The sequence below is a fragment of the Amia ocellicauda genome, chromosome 4 (assembly GCF_036373705.1).
Source record: "Amia ocellicauda isolate fAmiCal2 chromosome 4, fAmiCal2.hap1, whole genome shotgun sequence".
NCBI lineage: Eukaryota > Metazoa > Chordata > Actinopteri > Amiiformes > Amiidae > Amia > Amia ocellicauda.
Genome location: NC_089853.1, coordinates 32,297,619 through 32,313,207, shown reverse-complemented (window position 1 = coordinate 32,313,207; position 15,589 = coordinate 32,297,619).

The following is a 15,589-nucleotide window of genomic DNA, read 5'->3' as shown; positions in this document are numbered from 1 at the left end:
CGTGGATAAAAAGCACAGGATCCACAGCGGACGGTTTCAGTCCAGTCCTGCTTTCTTCTTTAACCCGCTCGACACGCCAAAAACAGCTCTCAACCTTGTCGACATCGACCAACCCCACCGATCTCTCGCCCCTGCTGCTCGATATTGTTCAACCTCGTCGATCCCTCAACTCTGCTGTTGACATCAATCAACCTCGTCGATCCCTTGACCCTGCTGTCGACATCGATCAATCTCGTCGATCCCTCAACCCTGTTGTCGACATCGATAAACCTCGTCAATCCCTCGACCCTGCTGTCGACATCGATCAACCCCTTCGATGCCTCGACCCTGCTGTCGACATCGATCAACCCCATCGATCCCTCGACCCTGCTGTCGACATCGATCGACCTCGGCAATCCCTCCACCCTCCTGTAGACATCGACCTACCTCATCGATTCCTCGACCATCAACCTCTCGACGAACTCACGTCGTCCCGCTCTCGACCTCTGGACACCCGTGTCAACCTCTCGGACCTCAATGTTGACAACCTCGACTTCATCATTGAAGGGGACAGTCTGAGAGCAGAGGAGTTCGGTGAAGTGCTTGTACCACGAGAGCTGTCGATATACTTGGAGGGTCTGGACATGGACGATCTAGAGACGGACCTTCTCACGGGCATGAAGCCGAAAGGGGATTTCCATCGCTGTTCCGGATGCCAGGGCAAGCTGCCCTCAGACGATGGACACGATCTGTGCACGCATTGCCTAGGAGAGGAACACGCCAGGAATGCATTGACGGGAGAAGGCGGCTGTGTGCATTGTGCGGCGTTTACTGAGGCAACGCGCCGTAGGAGGGCTAGAAACACCCCGTCTGCCACCCATCGCAGCAGAAGCTCCGCTCACCACTCCTCTGTGGGCTCTGCTCCGCTGGGGACCATAGTGAGCACTTCTCCAGGGCAGAGACACTCATCCTCATCTTGCTCCAATAATGTGCAGGCTATCCTCATCCTGTACACCTGACGGGACGCCTGAGAGAGCACCAATCTATGGCAGATGTGGAGGAATTGGAGCTCATCAACGCCTACATGACAGATTTGCTGCGAGATGGAGCGAAGGCTATGGGGAGATCTCTCGCAGCTATGGTGGCAGCCAGACGCCATCTGTGGCTGATGCAGGCGAAGCTCCAAGACAAAGAGAAGTCCATCCTCCTTGATGCTCCCATCACCCGGGCCAGACGTTTGGAGAGTCGGTGGACCTCTCCATTGAGCGGTCAGTGAAGGCCAAAGAGTCGGCTTCCAAATATGCTGACCTCCAGCAGACGAGACGCCCGCCACAACACCGTCTGTGGGGACATCAGCAACCAAACAGACCGTGGCCGAGGCAGGGGAGACCTCATGCTAGACCGCAACAGCCCAATGGCTCTCAGCCTGACCAGCACCGCAGGGGCCAGCCGACGGTGAGAGGAAAGATTAGACTATCCGGCTGGAAGCCTAGAGACAAAACAGATGCCCAGCACCCCCCTGCGAAGCCACAGGAGGTGATGCGGGAGAAATGAGCGATACGACTAATGGCTGCAGAAGACTCTTGAGCAGGCTTCTACTCGGGATACTTCCTGGTGTCAAAGAAAGATGGAGGCTTCAGGCCCATTCTTGATCTGAGGGGCCTCAACATGTTTCTGAAGAAAAGACCGTTACGCATGTTGACAGTGCAGCATGTCCTCCAGTCTGTCCGGCCGTGTGACTGGTTCACGTCAAGAGACCTCAGGGACGCCTACTTCCACGTCCCCATCCTCCCGGTGCACAGGAAATACCTGCGCTTCGCCTTCCACGGCCAGGTGTACGAGTTCAATGTGCTGCCATTCGGCCTCTTTCTGGCTCCCCGCACCTTTTCTAAGTGCATTGACGCAGCCTTGGCCCCCCTTAGGACAAAGGGGATAAGGATCCTGAACTACCTGGACGACTGGCTGGTGTGCGCAGACTTCAGGCTTCAGGCAGAGGAACACACAGCGGAGGTCATACGTCACGTGACTGCACTGGGTCTCGCAGTTCACACAGAGAAAAGCTCCCTCGAGCCCACACAGAGGGCGACTTTCCTGGGAATAAGACTGGACTCTCAAAAAATGCTTGCCTACCTGTCCAGAGACAGACTCGAGTCGTTGGAGAAGTGCCTGGCGTCATTCAGAAAGGCATCGACTCTCCAGCTGGTGAAATTTCAAAGACTGTTGGGGCTGATGGCGGCCGCCTCGAATATTCTACCTCTGGGCCTGATGCACATGCGCCCATTACAATGGCTCCCCCTTCAGGTGCCTGCACAGACAGGAAGTCATCACCACGGATGCCTCCAGAACAGGCTGGGGCACTGTCTGGAATGGGAGGGGAGTCCAAGGAGTGTGGAGCGGCCTCTGATCAGCTGCACACATCAATATACAGGAACTGCAAGCGGTGCGACTGGCGCTGCACCACTTTCACCACGGTCTGGCAGACAGACACGTCCTGGTCCAGACGGACAACACGTCAGTGATGGCCTACATCAACCACCAGGGGGGGTTACGCTCCCCCAAACTACAACGTGTGGCATGCAGACTTCTCCTTTTGGCGCAAGACAATCTCCGCTGCATACGGGAGATACACCTGCCGGGCGTGTCCAATACAGCGGCGGACGCCCTCTCCAGAGGAGGTCTGGACAGCTCGGAGTGGAGACTGAATCCTCAGGTGGTGGAACAGATCTGGCAGAGGCTGGGACGAGCTTGGGTCGACCTTTTTGCTACACAGGCAACGACTCACTGTCCTCTGTGGTTTTCCCTGGGTGTGGACGCCTTTACTCACCCATGGCCACAGGAACTGCTGTATGCTTTCCCCCAACTGCCACTTCTTCCACTGACACTGGAGAGGATTTGCCAGGACGGAGCTCAAGTTCTCCTGATCATACCCCAGTGGCCGAGACAATTGTGGTTCGCAACGCTGGCACAGATGATCAGCGCGGATCCATGGCAGCTTCTGCTTCGACGGGACTTACTGACTCAAGCAGAGGGACTGTTGTGTCACCCCAACCCAGCACAGCTGCAGTTGTGGGTTTGGCCCCTGAAAGGCACCGTCTGATGTCTCTAGGGCTGCCTGCGAATGTTGTGGAATCGCTGCAATCGGCCAGGGCCCAATATACTTACCAGTGGTCAGTTTTTCAGAACTGGTGTCTAGAGAGACGTGTGGATCCAGTGTGGTGCCCCATATCGACAATCCTGTGCTTCCTGCAACAGCTGCTTGAGGACGGGAAATCTGCATCCACATTGAAAATGTATCTGGCTGCTATCTCGGCATGTCACTATAAAATTGACAATGTCTCCCCAGGATTGCATTTCCTGGCAATCCAGTTTATGAAAGGGGCAAAACGCTTGAGACCACCGATAAAGGACACAATTCTAGCCTGGGACTTGGAATTAGTGCTGAAGGGACTGAGCTGTGCTCCCTTTGAGCCCATCTCCACAACGGAGCTCCGCTTTCTCTGGCTCAAGGTAGCTTTTCTTGTAGCGATAACATTGGCAAGGAGAATTAGTGAAATTCACACTTTGTCTGTGGATAAAGCCTGTCTGATCTTCTCTGGAAGCAATGACAGAGTCACTCTCAGGACGAACCCGGCCTTCCTGCCCAAGGTCGTGTCGGCATTTCATATAAATCCACCTATTGTCCTGGAGTCTTTCCATCCCACTCCACACGAATCGGATGAGGACTGCAGACTACACACACTTTGCCCCGTCCGGGCTTTGAGGGGCTATATGCGGAGTACTGCGCAGAGCTGCAAATCCGACCAGCTGTTTGTCTGCTATGGTTCCACCACCAGAGGGCAGGCAGTTTCAAAACAATGACTGGCGCACTGGGTGGCGGACACGATCCGGCTCACCTATGAAACTGCTAATGTTCCCATGCCTGAACACATCTTAGCGCTCTCAACGAGGGGACAAGCCACGTCGTGGGCTCTTTTTCACGGTGCCACACTGCAAGATCTGTGCAATGCTGTGACCTGGTCCGGGCAACAGACCTTCACAAGGTTCTACCACCTCAATGTGGTGGACCGGCTGCGGCCAGGCTTGGGCACCCAGGTACTTCAAACTGCTATCCCTCAGGCACAGTGAGGCTCTGCTATCCTTGTCATTGTGGGTTTAGGCTTAGTCAGGTGTCAGGACTCACGACAGCTCTGATATAGTCTTCCCATTAGGTAATGGCTGTCTTTCGATTTGAAAGGGAACAATAGGTTATTATCATAACCTGCGTCAGGAGGAGACTTTTCACAGACGCCGGGGGTGGGTCTCTCCTGACAGCAGGTCCCCTATTGGGTAGCTTTGGTACATGTTTTCATTGATTGGCAGGTCAGAAGGCTCTTCCCATTAGGTAATGGCTGTCTTTCTTTTTCAGGGAACCGGGGTTATGATAATAACCTATCGTTTCACAATGATAATAATAATAATAAAAACACTGACATTTTATGATTAATCACTTAAAGAACCCAGAGTAACCGATGTGACTTTTATTTAATATAATTAATCTGAATTAATATGCTATTTTTGTATTTAAAATGAATGTCGACACTTCCGGGAGTTAGTCTTGGACGATATAAAGGCAGGGCTAAGAAGGCCGCTCTTCTCTGGAGCCAGGAAGTGAGAATTGAGAGGGCACTGCTTGCAGTGTTATTTACCACTGAGCGCTTAAACTGGTGAAATGTTTCTTGCCTTATTTAAAATTACATTCGCAAACATAACATTGCCCAGCACAGCTAACAGACAGAGGAAAATGATGTCTTTATACTTTTACTACCCTGGGCATATTGATTGTAGGGACAAGAAATCGATTTTCACAGTACGGATGCTTTTGTTAAATATAATACCTGAATACTCAAACTTACAGGTTAGTAGTCTCCAAATGTTACACATGGGCTTTTAGTTCACAACAGTTAATTTTTCCAAAATATAAATAACTATTTGTAATATATTCAAAACATGCCACTTTTCTGTTCCATGGCAAAGAAATTAAGCCAATAACACACACAAAAAAAAAAATGCAGCATAACATGGTAAAATCTAAAGACAAATATACATATCAAAATTTGAATGGATTATAAGTGTTTGAGATTTCTATTTGTAATCTTTAAATGTTTACAAGTATTTAAAGTGATAGAATAGACTTTTCAGTATTGCTGAAGTGTAACCATAAATGTGCAAACTTTGAGAAAGTACTGTTTAGTAAAGAAAAACAGCAGTGCACATTGTGTAACATGTTGGTTTTTCCTCGTCCTGGGGTAGCATCCCTATTAGCAGGGGTTCACATAACTGTTTTGCAGTAAGTACTCTCAGTACCTGCATGAATGGTGTGGTACCCCTCTCCTCTTCACTTCCACTTTCAACCTGACATGAGCTTCTTTCTTTCTGATTGACCCTGTGATGTGATGTTTGAAACCACAGTCCCTATTAGGCAACTTGCAAATACGAATATGCATCAAAATAGACAAGCGGCTTCTATAATTGTTTCTTATCATTTTGACCTGTGAAAATGTCTCACAAAGCAACACTGCTTAAAGCAGTGTGAGAGACAACAGTATTTTTTTTTCTGAATACTGAGGTAGGAGTCAGGACTGCTAGTATTAACAATATTGACCGGATCATGAAGAAAGTCTGGCAGCCTCCTCTGCCAAGTGCATCCATTCCCTCAAAGAGACTCTGCCTCAACAGACGAACAGGCCTCATACTTCTGAATGATGTCATTGAGAATTTGGTTTCCAAAAATGTCTTGCTTCTCCTTTGGCCAAACTAGATTGATAAAAGATCTGAAAATTGTCACATGCATTTAATGATGCATACCTTGCTTCAAATTCAGAAATCAAAGCTCTTAACAGATGAGATGCACTTTGTCACTGTCAGCATTGTAGTGGTTTAGTAAGTCCCAGGATACACCGATGAAGAAGTAACAAGTTTATTACAGAAAACATAAATACAGGTTAACCCGGAGCTCTCCTCTCACATGAAGTGAAGAAAAGAACTCAAAATGAGAGTTTGGAGATGCTTTTTGTACCTTCAGATAGGCAATAGGTTGCAGTCTTATCTATCAGAAGTGATTACATCTCATTAAAATACAGTTGTACAAAATAGTTTACCACATGCATAATAATTAACATAGACCTAAGTATGTTGTTGAGTTGATTGGTGCTGGCCAGCATTCTTAGGCAGCAGATGTTTATCAAAGACATTGTTGTAAGTCCTTAACCAAATATCTGTGCCCCAAAACACACATTCTTTATACTGTTTGACTGTTTCAGCTGATTGAATATCCTAGAAGACAGTGGCTGAATGAAATCGTGAGAAGACAATGCATCTTTACACTGTCCAGTTGTGAGCAGCTCTCTCTGAAATGCAATAGATGTCTGTCAGGCTCTGTGAAAATCACTCAATGGTCTCTGCTTTGACATTGATGTAGATGTGGTAGGCCAGTAGCTAAGTTAGAACCCTTTATACAGGTTACAGTACACCTATAGTAAGCCTAAACTTTCCAAGTTATCTGTTGAAATTAGGTCTTTTGACTTACCTCAGATTAATTAATTAAAGATGTCTTTGGTAAGACTTGGGTCAGGCTTTGTAGTTTATCCAGTCATTAAGGCCAAACTGCATAACACACTAATTAGGTGGGTATAATCTTGTGAACATTTCCCCTTTGTGTGTCCACAAGCTGTGTGCTTCTTTGCTTTAACTTGAATTCTTACCACTAATTACGGTAATAGTGCAAATTTGGTACGTGTTCCAGTGTAAAATAGGTAGGCATTTGTGCCGTTGTGACGCATCTTAATGTTTTTGCTGCGCATGCCACTTGTGTCAGCCCCTGCCTATTAGGACATGTTTATGAAGAAAGGAGGAGGGAGTTTTGGAGTAGAAAGCAGACAATGGTGGAGTTTACATGTGTGTTGACATTTAAATGGTCTTGGTTTATTGCACTCGAGACAAGCTGCTGTTTACCCGATGTCATGCAAATTAGCTCGATGTACTGCTCTGCTGTTCTGGCAGGAAAATTACCAGTAATCAAACATTTTGAAAATATTTAAATTCATAATAATTAAAATTAATTGTGTAAAAAAAAGGGGTACAAAATAACTGGGTTTTCAAAACCCTTTTATATAATGCAAAAGGTAATGTAAGTATATTTGCTATTTATAAACCTACTCAAACTCATTTTATAGAAACCCTTCAAATCTTTACATTCAGGTTTTAGAAATCACTTTACAACCCAGTTCTTGTTTTGCTTATTTGTTGAAACTACAGATTTAATTTATGTATTAAAAAGCTGGGAACCAGGTCAGGTGCCCCCAGGGCTTCTTCCCCAATGTGGGAGGGGGCACTTACCCCATCTATACAGGTCACCTAATAACACTTGCTGCCTAAACAATTGGATTTATACTCAAAAGTCTTTACTATGAATATAATATATTTTCCTAAAGAATTACAAAAGTATTCATGTACACTACCGGTCAAAAGTTTTAGAAAACCAGAATTTCCAGTTTTTATTGAAATGTACGCAGTTTAATGTCTCAATGTATTCTTTTGACAATGGAAATGAAATATTGTTCAGAAAGTTTTCCCAACACTGTTGCAGAAGTTCCCACAAATGTATTGTACTTGTAGGCTGCTTTTTGTCACCCTTCTGTCCATTTCATTCCATGTTTTGGGTCATTATCTTGCTGTAGGATGAACCTCTGACCAAATAGACGTATACCAGAGGGTTTAGATGGTGCTGCAAAAAGCTGCGATAGCCATTTTGGTTCATGGTGCCACTCACTCTGTGTAAGTTGTCAACTCTGGATCCAGCAAAAGAGCTCCAGACCATCACCTCCTCCATGTTTGTCAGTTCGTGTCACACACTGAGGAACCATACTTTCGCCTACTCGACGGCATACAAAAACTGTGTGATGAACCGAAGATTTCAAAGTCAATAAGACTGAAGAACCCAGTCTTGATGCACAGAGGATAAAGGTATTTATTTAACAATGCCCGGCCTGTAAGGCCCCTGACATGGAAGCTCCACCTTAGCGGAGTCTCTCTCTGAACAGCAAAAGTGAACAGCTTTGATACAATGCATGACATGTGGTTCAGTGGGCAGGGTCAGTCACAGGATTCCAAAAGTGTTGCTTTGAGGTCAGGTCTCTGAATGTTTGTGGTTGTCTTCCTGAGGGGAGGTGTGGGATGTAGAAACTAAATGGCTTTCTTTGATGCATTTGCAATGGGTCCAATCCCACGGTCATCTTTTACAACTGTCCCTCAATCATTAACGAAACAGTTCCTGCCAATCTGGGAAAGCAATTAAGTCCACAAACAAGCTTTTAACAAATAGCTCTGGGCTCTCTCTCTCTTGTTTGATCATTTTATTATTGACAGGAATTTCTAGAGGGTATTCCCTGAACAACTGCCTTTGGTGGCTGTTGCTAAGCTTAATAAATCAACTTTATTTGGTCTGAATACTATTATTAATATAAAACAATACAGTCTCTTCAAAGACCTTCCAGTCCTCAGTAGTCGACTTGGTGGTGCTTCATGACCCAGGCTAGCCTCTTTTTCTTATTTTGCCATCTTAGCACTGGCTTTCTTACTGCCACTCGACCTGTCAAACCTGCAGCTCGAAGTCTTCTCTTCACAGTTGAAACTGAGACTTGCTTACTTCGACCAGTATTAAGCTGTGCTTGAAGCTGTTGTCCTGTGAGCTGCCTATCATGCAAGTTGTTGATTCTCAGAACTTTGTCTTCTGATTCTGTTGTGGCTTTGGGTCTACCAGACCTCTTCCTGTCAGAGCATCCCCCAGTTTCCAAGTGCCATTTGATGGTGTAGGAAACTGTACTTGCAAATTTCAGTAAAAACAGTAAAAATCCCTCCACTTCTGGGCAAGTTAACCTTTTCAATTCCTAAGTAACAAAGAGGAAATGGGATGTTGAGTATCAATGAAGTGAGCAGCTACACAGTAAAAGTAGCAGTGTTCAATTTAACACTATCCCAGAGCATACATGGTCCCACTCTTAATACAGTAAAAAGTACTTTTATCCTAGAATAAACAATTGTAGTGTTAAATTAACAATTATGTAATTCTCATCAGTGTTAAAACATTTTCATTGTTTTACTCCATTAAAGTGTTAAAACACATTTTACTCTGCTTTTCTACTCTGTACAGTGTTAGCTGAGATCACATTAAAAGTTGCAGACAAAATTCCTGTCTCAAAAAGGTATTTATTAAATGTTCAGTATAAAACATGGTAAGTGCTAAAAGTTAACTTTCAACAACAGTCAAGAATATACTTACTTATACTGAAAATATATTAATTACATTTTGCAGTGTGAATTACATTTACCTTCATATTCAAAAAACACATTAGTGTGAGAAGGACATTGTGGTTCAGAGTAAAACAAATCCAAATAAACACACAAAAAATACAGGATATTAGACTCTAGCACAGCACTCCCATTCTGTGAAGCTTTGTGATACAGGACACGCGCTCCCTTTTAAACATCACAGGTCATGAAGTTGCATCAGGTTGCAGTATGGAACAACAAATGAAAAATGATTTGCCCCAGAGGACATTGGCAAATCTATAGTATGTCAAGTCACTAACACCAATTACCCTACATGATTGACTTAGCTTCTGTACAACTATAAAGGAATGAAAATGGCAATCAAAACAAAGTGTTTCAAGTTAAAACTATGGGTTGTAGGGGTGCTTCTCAGCGTTGCACAGCCGTGGAGCTGCTCAGTCGGCTCGGTCACTTTTGGTCTTCAGTCTGCAAGGGGTGCTGGAGAAATACGAGCTTTTACATTATGTTTTACAATAATGTAAATAAATAAAAACCTACTCGCACACAAACTGCACCTCACCATAAAGACACAAAAGTAGAAACATTGTATTGTTTTTTTTAAATGCAAATCTTTGTAAATAATGTAAGTCACATTGTCGTTTATCTGTGCTTAACACATCGATAATGTCAGCTATATCTCAACGCAAAACTCAAAAGATGACATAACAATATAATTTCCACTTCTACACTGCTACAGTAGTTTAATATTCAAGTGGGGAGCGATTGGTCTTTTCTTCATTTATACAGTTTGTCAGTACATTAGAAGTCCATGTGTCCCGATAAATCTGATCTACTGTATATTTCTTAGCACGAAACACAACCATTGTTATAATTAAACAATTATTAAACAAGCTGTTGTCATCCCACTGCTCAAGAAACCCACCCTTGACCCCATCTCTCCTCAGAACTACCGCCCCGTCTCCCTACTCCCCTTCCTCTCAAAGACCCTCGAGCGTGCTGTCCACCATCAGCTCTCTGCATTTATTTCCCATCACTCACTCCTGGATCCTCTGCAATCTCTTCCTGCTTGTCTGCTATCTCCGCCTGGATGCACTCTCACCACCTCAAGCTCAACCTCTCCAAATCGGATCTTCCCCCCCTGTAGCGTAAGGTACACTTATAAAATTCAATTAAAGAAGTGAATTTATAGTATCACCTTATCACGAATCCTGGAATCTTGTAGAACTCAATTTCTGTAATAATTGGACGCAGACACCAATTCCAAAGATATAAATTGTCAAATTTATTCAAAAACAAAGACTAAATGTAGCACTACACTAATTATACAAAAGGGAAAAACTAATTAAAATTCAACTCTAGATCAACAAATCAAAGACAAATCACTTCCGTGACCAAATCAAAGACCATGGGATCGCATATGATATCACACAAATCATTAAACAAAAAAGGTTATAAAGACATTGACTACAATACCGGTTAGTAAGACGAAGGTGAGTCTCTCATTAGTATTGTTAGTCACACATTAAATAACTATGCAGGTTAGTATTTAATGTCAGGTAACTTCTCGTTATATATATATATCAGTCTCATTTACGTTTAGGTGCCGAGAAAGATCCTATCATTACTTGTTACCACAATTTCCCTTAACTGATTATTATTCAATGATTAAGGATAGGCAGGGCCACCAATAATCTAATGTCTATTAACTTGTGTCAATTTCAGACTAAACAGTTAAACAGGAATGAGAAGATATTTCTCGGCGTTGACAGATTTTATTTCTAAAATTATCAACAAAACAGTTTAATGCAACACACATTTATATTTAAGAAAACTAAATGATATTACACATTCTAGAGTTATGAATCACAGATTAACATTTCTAATTGATTTCTCAAATGTCATGAATCATGAACTCCAAACTGTTAAACTTATCTGAACTTCGTCGCAGAGAGGCCTCTCTGTCTTCGGGCTCAGATAACAGCACACGGCATGAGGTCCGTGTGGTTTGGAACAAAGGCAGTCCAGTTCTGCTTTGTCCAAGAACTTCCACTCAGTCGATGCACCTGGAAGTTGGGGTTTCGCGAATGTAGAGTCTTTTTCAAACAGATTTTCCACTGGTTTGAAGGCTCCAAGGTTGTGCACAAAATCTTCTTGGCAAGAAGGGTCTCTCACCGTACTTATTTGAAGACAAAGTCTTTGAGGAAAGCAGGGCCCTGTTTGGTTCCAAGGGTCAAGTTTCTTAAGACTCAAATAGCTATTTAAATGACTGAACACTTTCGTATACAGTCAACTTAGTCAATTGTCCAGCTGTAAAACTCCACTGATCAGGTGGGCACAGGCGGGCATGCGCAGTCTGTAAAGTTCTTTATTAAATAAAGTCCTTTAAAAGAATTCTTCGTACGGCTCAATCTCCTTCTCCCAGTTTATCTCTCTTGTTGCCGGCAAAGACTTGGTTGGTTTCTGGTTCCGGTTCGGGCAACAGAGCTACAGGTTGAGCTGTGGCAGCGAGTTTCTGGTTCAGGTGAGAGAGAGAGAGAGAAAAAGGCCGTGCGCTGTTCCTTATAGTCTGTCAGGTCAATAGGTGATTGGTTCTTGAATTTTTGAGATTGGATTTTGGTTTCAGCCCCCAGTGTCCTATTGGAGGAGGCTTGATTTATGACTGATGTCAATCTATGCCGTCTTTTGGAAATGCCGGTTGACCTGGGTTCGTAGCTCTATGTCGGGATTTCGGCTCTCGTCCACATCAAAGAGTTTTTATCACCTACAGGCCCCTTTCTCCAGACATTTCACAGCAGGACTCCAAACCATTCGGCCCATTCTCGGTGCCATCCTCCCCAAAACTGTCACTCTGATGCAACCCAGTTCCAAGCTGATGAGCTAAGGAAATCTGATAACTTTGGGGGGGAGAGGTCTTCTTTAGATCAGTGCTTCAGCTCAGAGCCAAAATGCTCTTATCAAAATACACCCAACATAACGCTACACCCCTCTTCCTCACCTTCTGCTGATCTCTCCATCTCAATCCCCTTGGAATCTATGACACTCTCCTTCTTCTTCCACTAAGAACCTAGGAGTCACCCTCGATCCTGCGCTCTCCTACACTCAGCACATCACCACACTGACACGCACCTGCAGATTCTTCCTGAGCAACATACGCCAGCTGCTCATCCAGTCCCTGGTCCTCTCCTGCCTGGACTACTGAAACTCCCTCCTGGCCAGCCTGCCTGCAACTACTACCCGCCGCTCCAGCTCATCCAGAATTCTGCGGCTCGTCTGGTATTCTCTCTGCCCCAATTCACACACGCTACTCCACTGCTCCACTCCCTCCACTGGCTCCCGATCACGACACACATTCAGTTCAAGACACTGACCCCCACCTACTGCTGTCTCGACCACACGGCACCAAGCTACCTTCAGACCCTCGTCTCTCCATACATCCCCTCCAGACCACTGTGGTCTTCTGATGCCAGAAGACTAACTCTGCCTCCTCTCCACTCCCCTTCCTCCAGAGCCGCTCCTTCTCATCCCTGGACCCTAAGTGGTGGAACAACCTTCCCACTTAAGTCAAAACAGCAGTCTCTTACCTCCTTCCGGCGCTTACTCAAGACACATCTGTTCAGACTCTACTTGTAATTTAGTCATTCATTCAACTGTAAGATTGCACTTTACAATGTTTTATCATACTGCTTACCTTGCGTTACTAATACTCGTATTGTTTATTTTGATTTCCCCTATGCTCCCTTTCCCATTGCCCTTGACTGTGACTTAACATCTTGTCTGCACTCATCAGCTTTTACAATCCAGTATGTAAGACCCAATATATTCTATACACTTGTGTAAATTGGAATTCGTAAAATGTATTATGCTTGGAATTGCACTGTATTATGTAAATTGGAATTTGTAATATTTTTTATGCCTGTATGCACTGTATTTTTGCACTTATATTTTGTAAGTCGCCCTGGATAAGGGCACCTGCTAATAAATAAATACTACTATTACTACTACTACTACTACTACTACTACTACTAATAATAATAATAATAATAATAATTGTGTCAAGGCTTCAAAATCCTTCTTTAACCTGTCTCCTCCCATTCATCTACCCTGATTGAAGTGGATTTAACAGGTTACATCATTAGGTATCATAGCTTTCACCTGGATTCACCTCATCAGTCTATTTAATGGAAAGAGCAGGTGCTCCTAATGTTTTGTTCACTCAGTATATATAGAACACAGTCTTATAAATATGATAGATATGGGCCCCTAACTAATGACTAAGTATATCTTAGCAAAAAGTCCATTGTTCTTCTGTTAGCCCATTTGTCTACCTTAAAATCAAATGTTACCAAAGACTCTATCCTACATATAAACAATAAAATAAACCCCCGGGCCATTACTCCTTGAATTCATAAAAAGCTACAATCCATCTGAACACATCCCCACTTGATTATTTTGCTGCATCCTGAGGTTTGTTGCAGTTGGAACTAAATTAATCCACATCTTGGGAAGATCATTATGAAAGTACAAGTCTTCAACTTTATACATTTGCAGCTGGTTTGATAGAACTAAATTAGCTCTAATCTAGGAATAGCCGACCTAAAATAGTATTGAGAAGTCCAAGACTAGTGGTAATCTGGCTCTGTGAAAACAGCCCATAAGGCATAGTGCCTGTGGAAGAAAGATCTGGAGTTGGCAGTTCTAATCAGAATTTATTATGTGCACGGGAAAAAACAGCAGAACACAGCAACAGAAAGTATTAAACAAGTATAATGCTGTTTTTCCAAAGGGTACAAGGAAGTACATAGCTTTTATTCCCATTGTGGGACATAGCCTCAAGGGGTTTGACATTTTACAAACAGTGTCTGATTGGTCATCTAAATAACTATGATAGTAATTTAATTGGCATTCTAAAATAAGCCTACCCATCTCATCAATATTACAATTATTATTCATGAATAATTATTATCCTCTAAATTGACAGCTACATTTGGAAGGTCATTTGCCGATAAAAAAAGATAGGTTTGAAACAATTAAACTTTAATAAGAAACAAGTAGAGAATGTAAGTTGCTGATAAACTAAAAAGGAGTAACTGAGAAGTTAGAAAATAACAGGTTCTCATAATTCATTGGAAAGATTGCGGGCAAATTAATAGTTATTTGCTAGAAACCTTCAGGGTCACAGCACACAAAGCACAGAAGCTCAAAATTATTTATATTTTCCTCCACACATTCAATGAAATCGATTCTGTATTTAAAAGCATAACCCTTAAGTCTCTTAGTTGTATGAAGTATTTTTTGTATGATTTTAAATCTAAACCATTCACACTGATTCAACAGCATCTATGAACACATTTAATGGAAATGTACAGTGAGGGAAAAAAGTATTTGATCCCCTGCTGATTTTGTACGTTTGCCCACTGACAAAGAAATGATCAGTCTAAAAAATCAAAAAAGAAAATCCAGAAAAACGCATTGCAAAAAAGTTATAAATTGATTTGCATGTTAATGAGGGAAATAAGTATTTGACCCCTTCGACTTAGTACTTGGTGGCAAAACCCTTGTTGGCAATCACAGAGGTCAGACGTTTCTTGTAGTTGGCCACCAGGTTTGCACACATCTCAGGAGGGATTTTGTCCCACTCCTCTTTGCAGATCCTCACCAAGTCATTAAGGTTTCGAGGCTGACGTTTGGCAACTCGAACCTTCAGCTCCCTCCACAGATTTTCTATGGGATTAAGGTCTGGAGACTGGCTAGGCCACTCCAGGACCTTAATGTGCTTCTTCTTGAACCACTCCTTTGTTGCCTTGGCTGTGTGTTTTGGGTCATTGTCATGCTGGAATACCCATCCACGACCCATTTTCAATGCCCTGGCTGAGGGAAGGAGGTTCTCACCCAAGATTTGATGGTACATGGCCCCGTCCATCGTCCCTTTGATGCGGTGCAGTTGTCCTGTCCCCTTAGCAGAAAAACACCCCCAAAGCATAATGTTTCCACCTCCATGTGTGACGGTGGGGATGGTGTTCTTGGGGTCATTCCTCCTCCTCCAAACACGGCGAGTTGAGTTGATGCCAAAGAGCTCGATTTTGGTCTCATCTGACCACAACACTTTCACCCAGTTCTCCTCTGAATCATTCAGATGTTCATTGGCAAACTTCAGACGGGCCTGTACATGTGCTTTCTTGAGCAGGAGGACCTTGCGGGTGCTGCAGGATTTCAGTCCTTCACGGCGTAGTGTGTTACCAATTGTTTTCTTGGTGACTATGGTCCCAGCTGCCTTGAGATCATT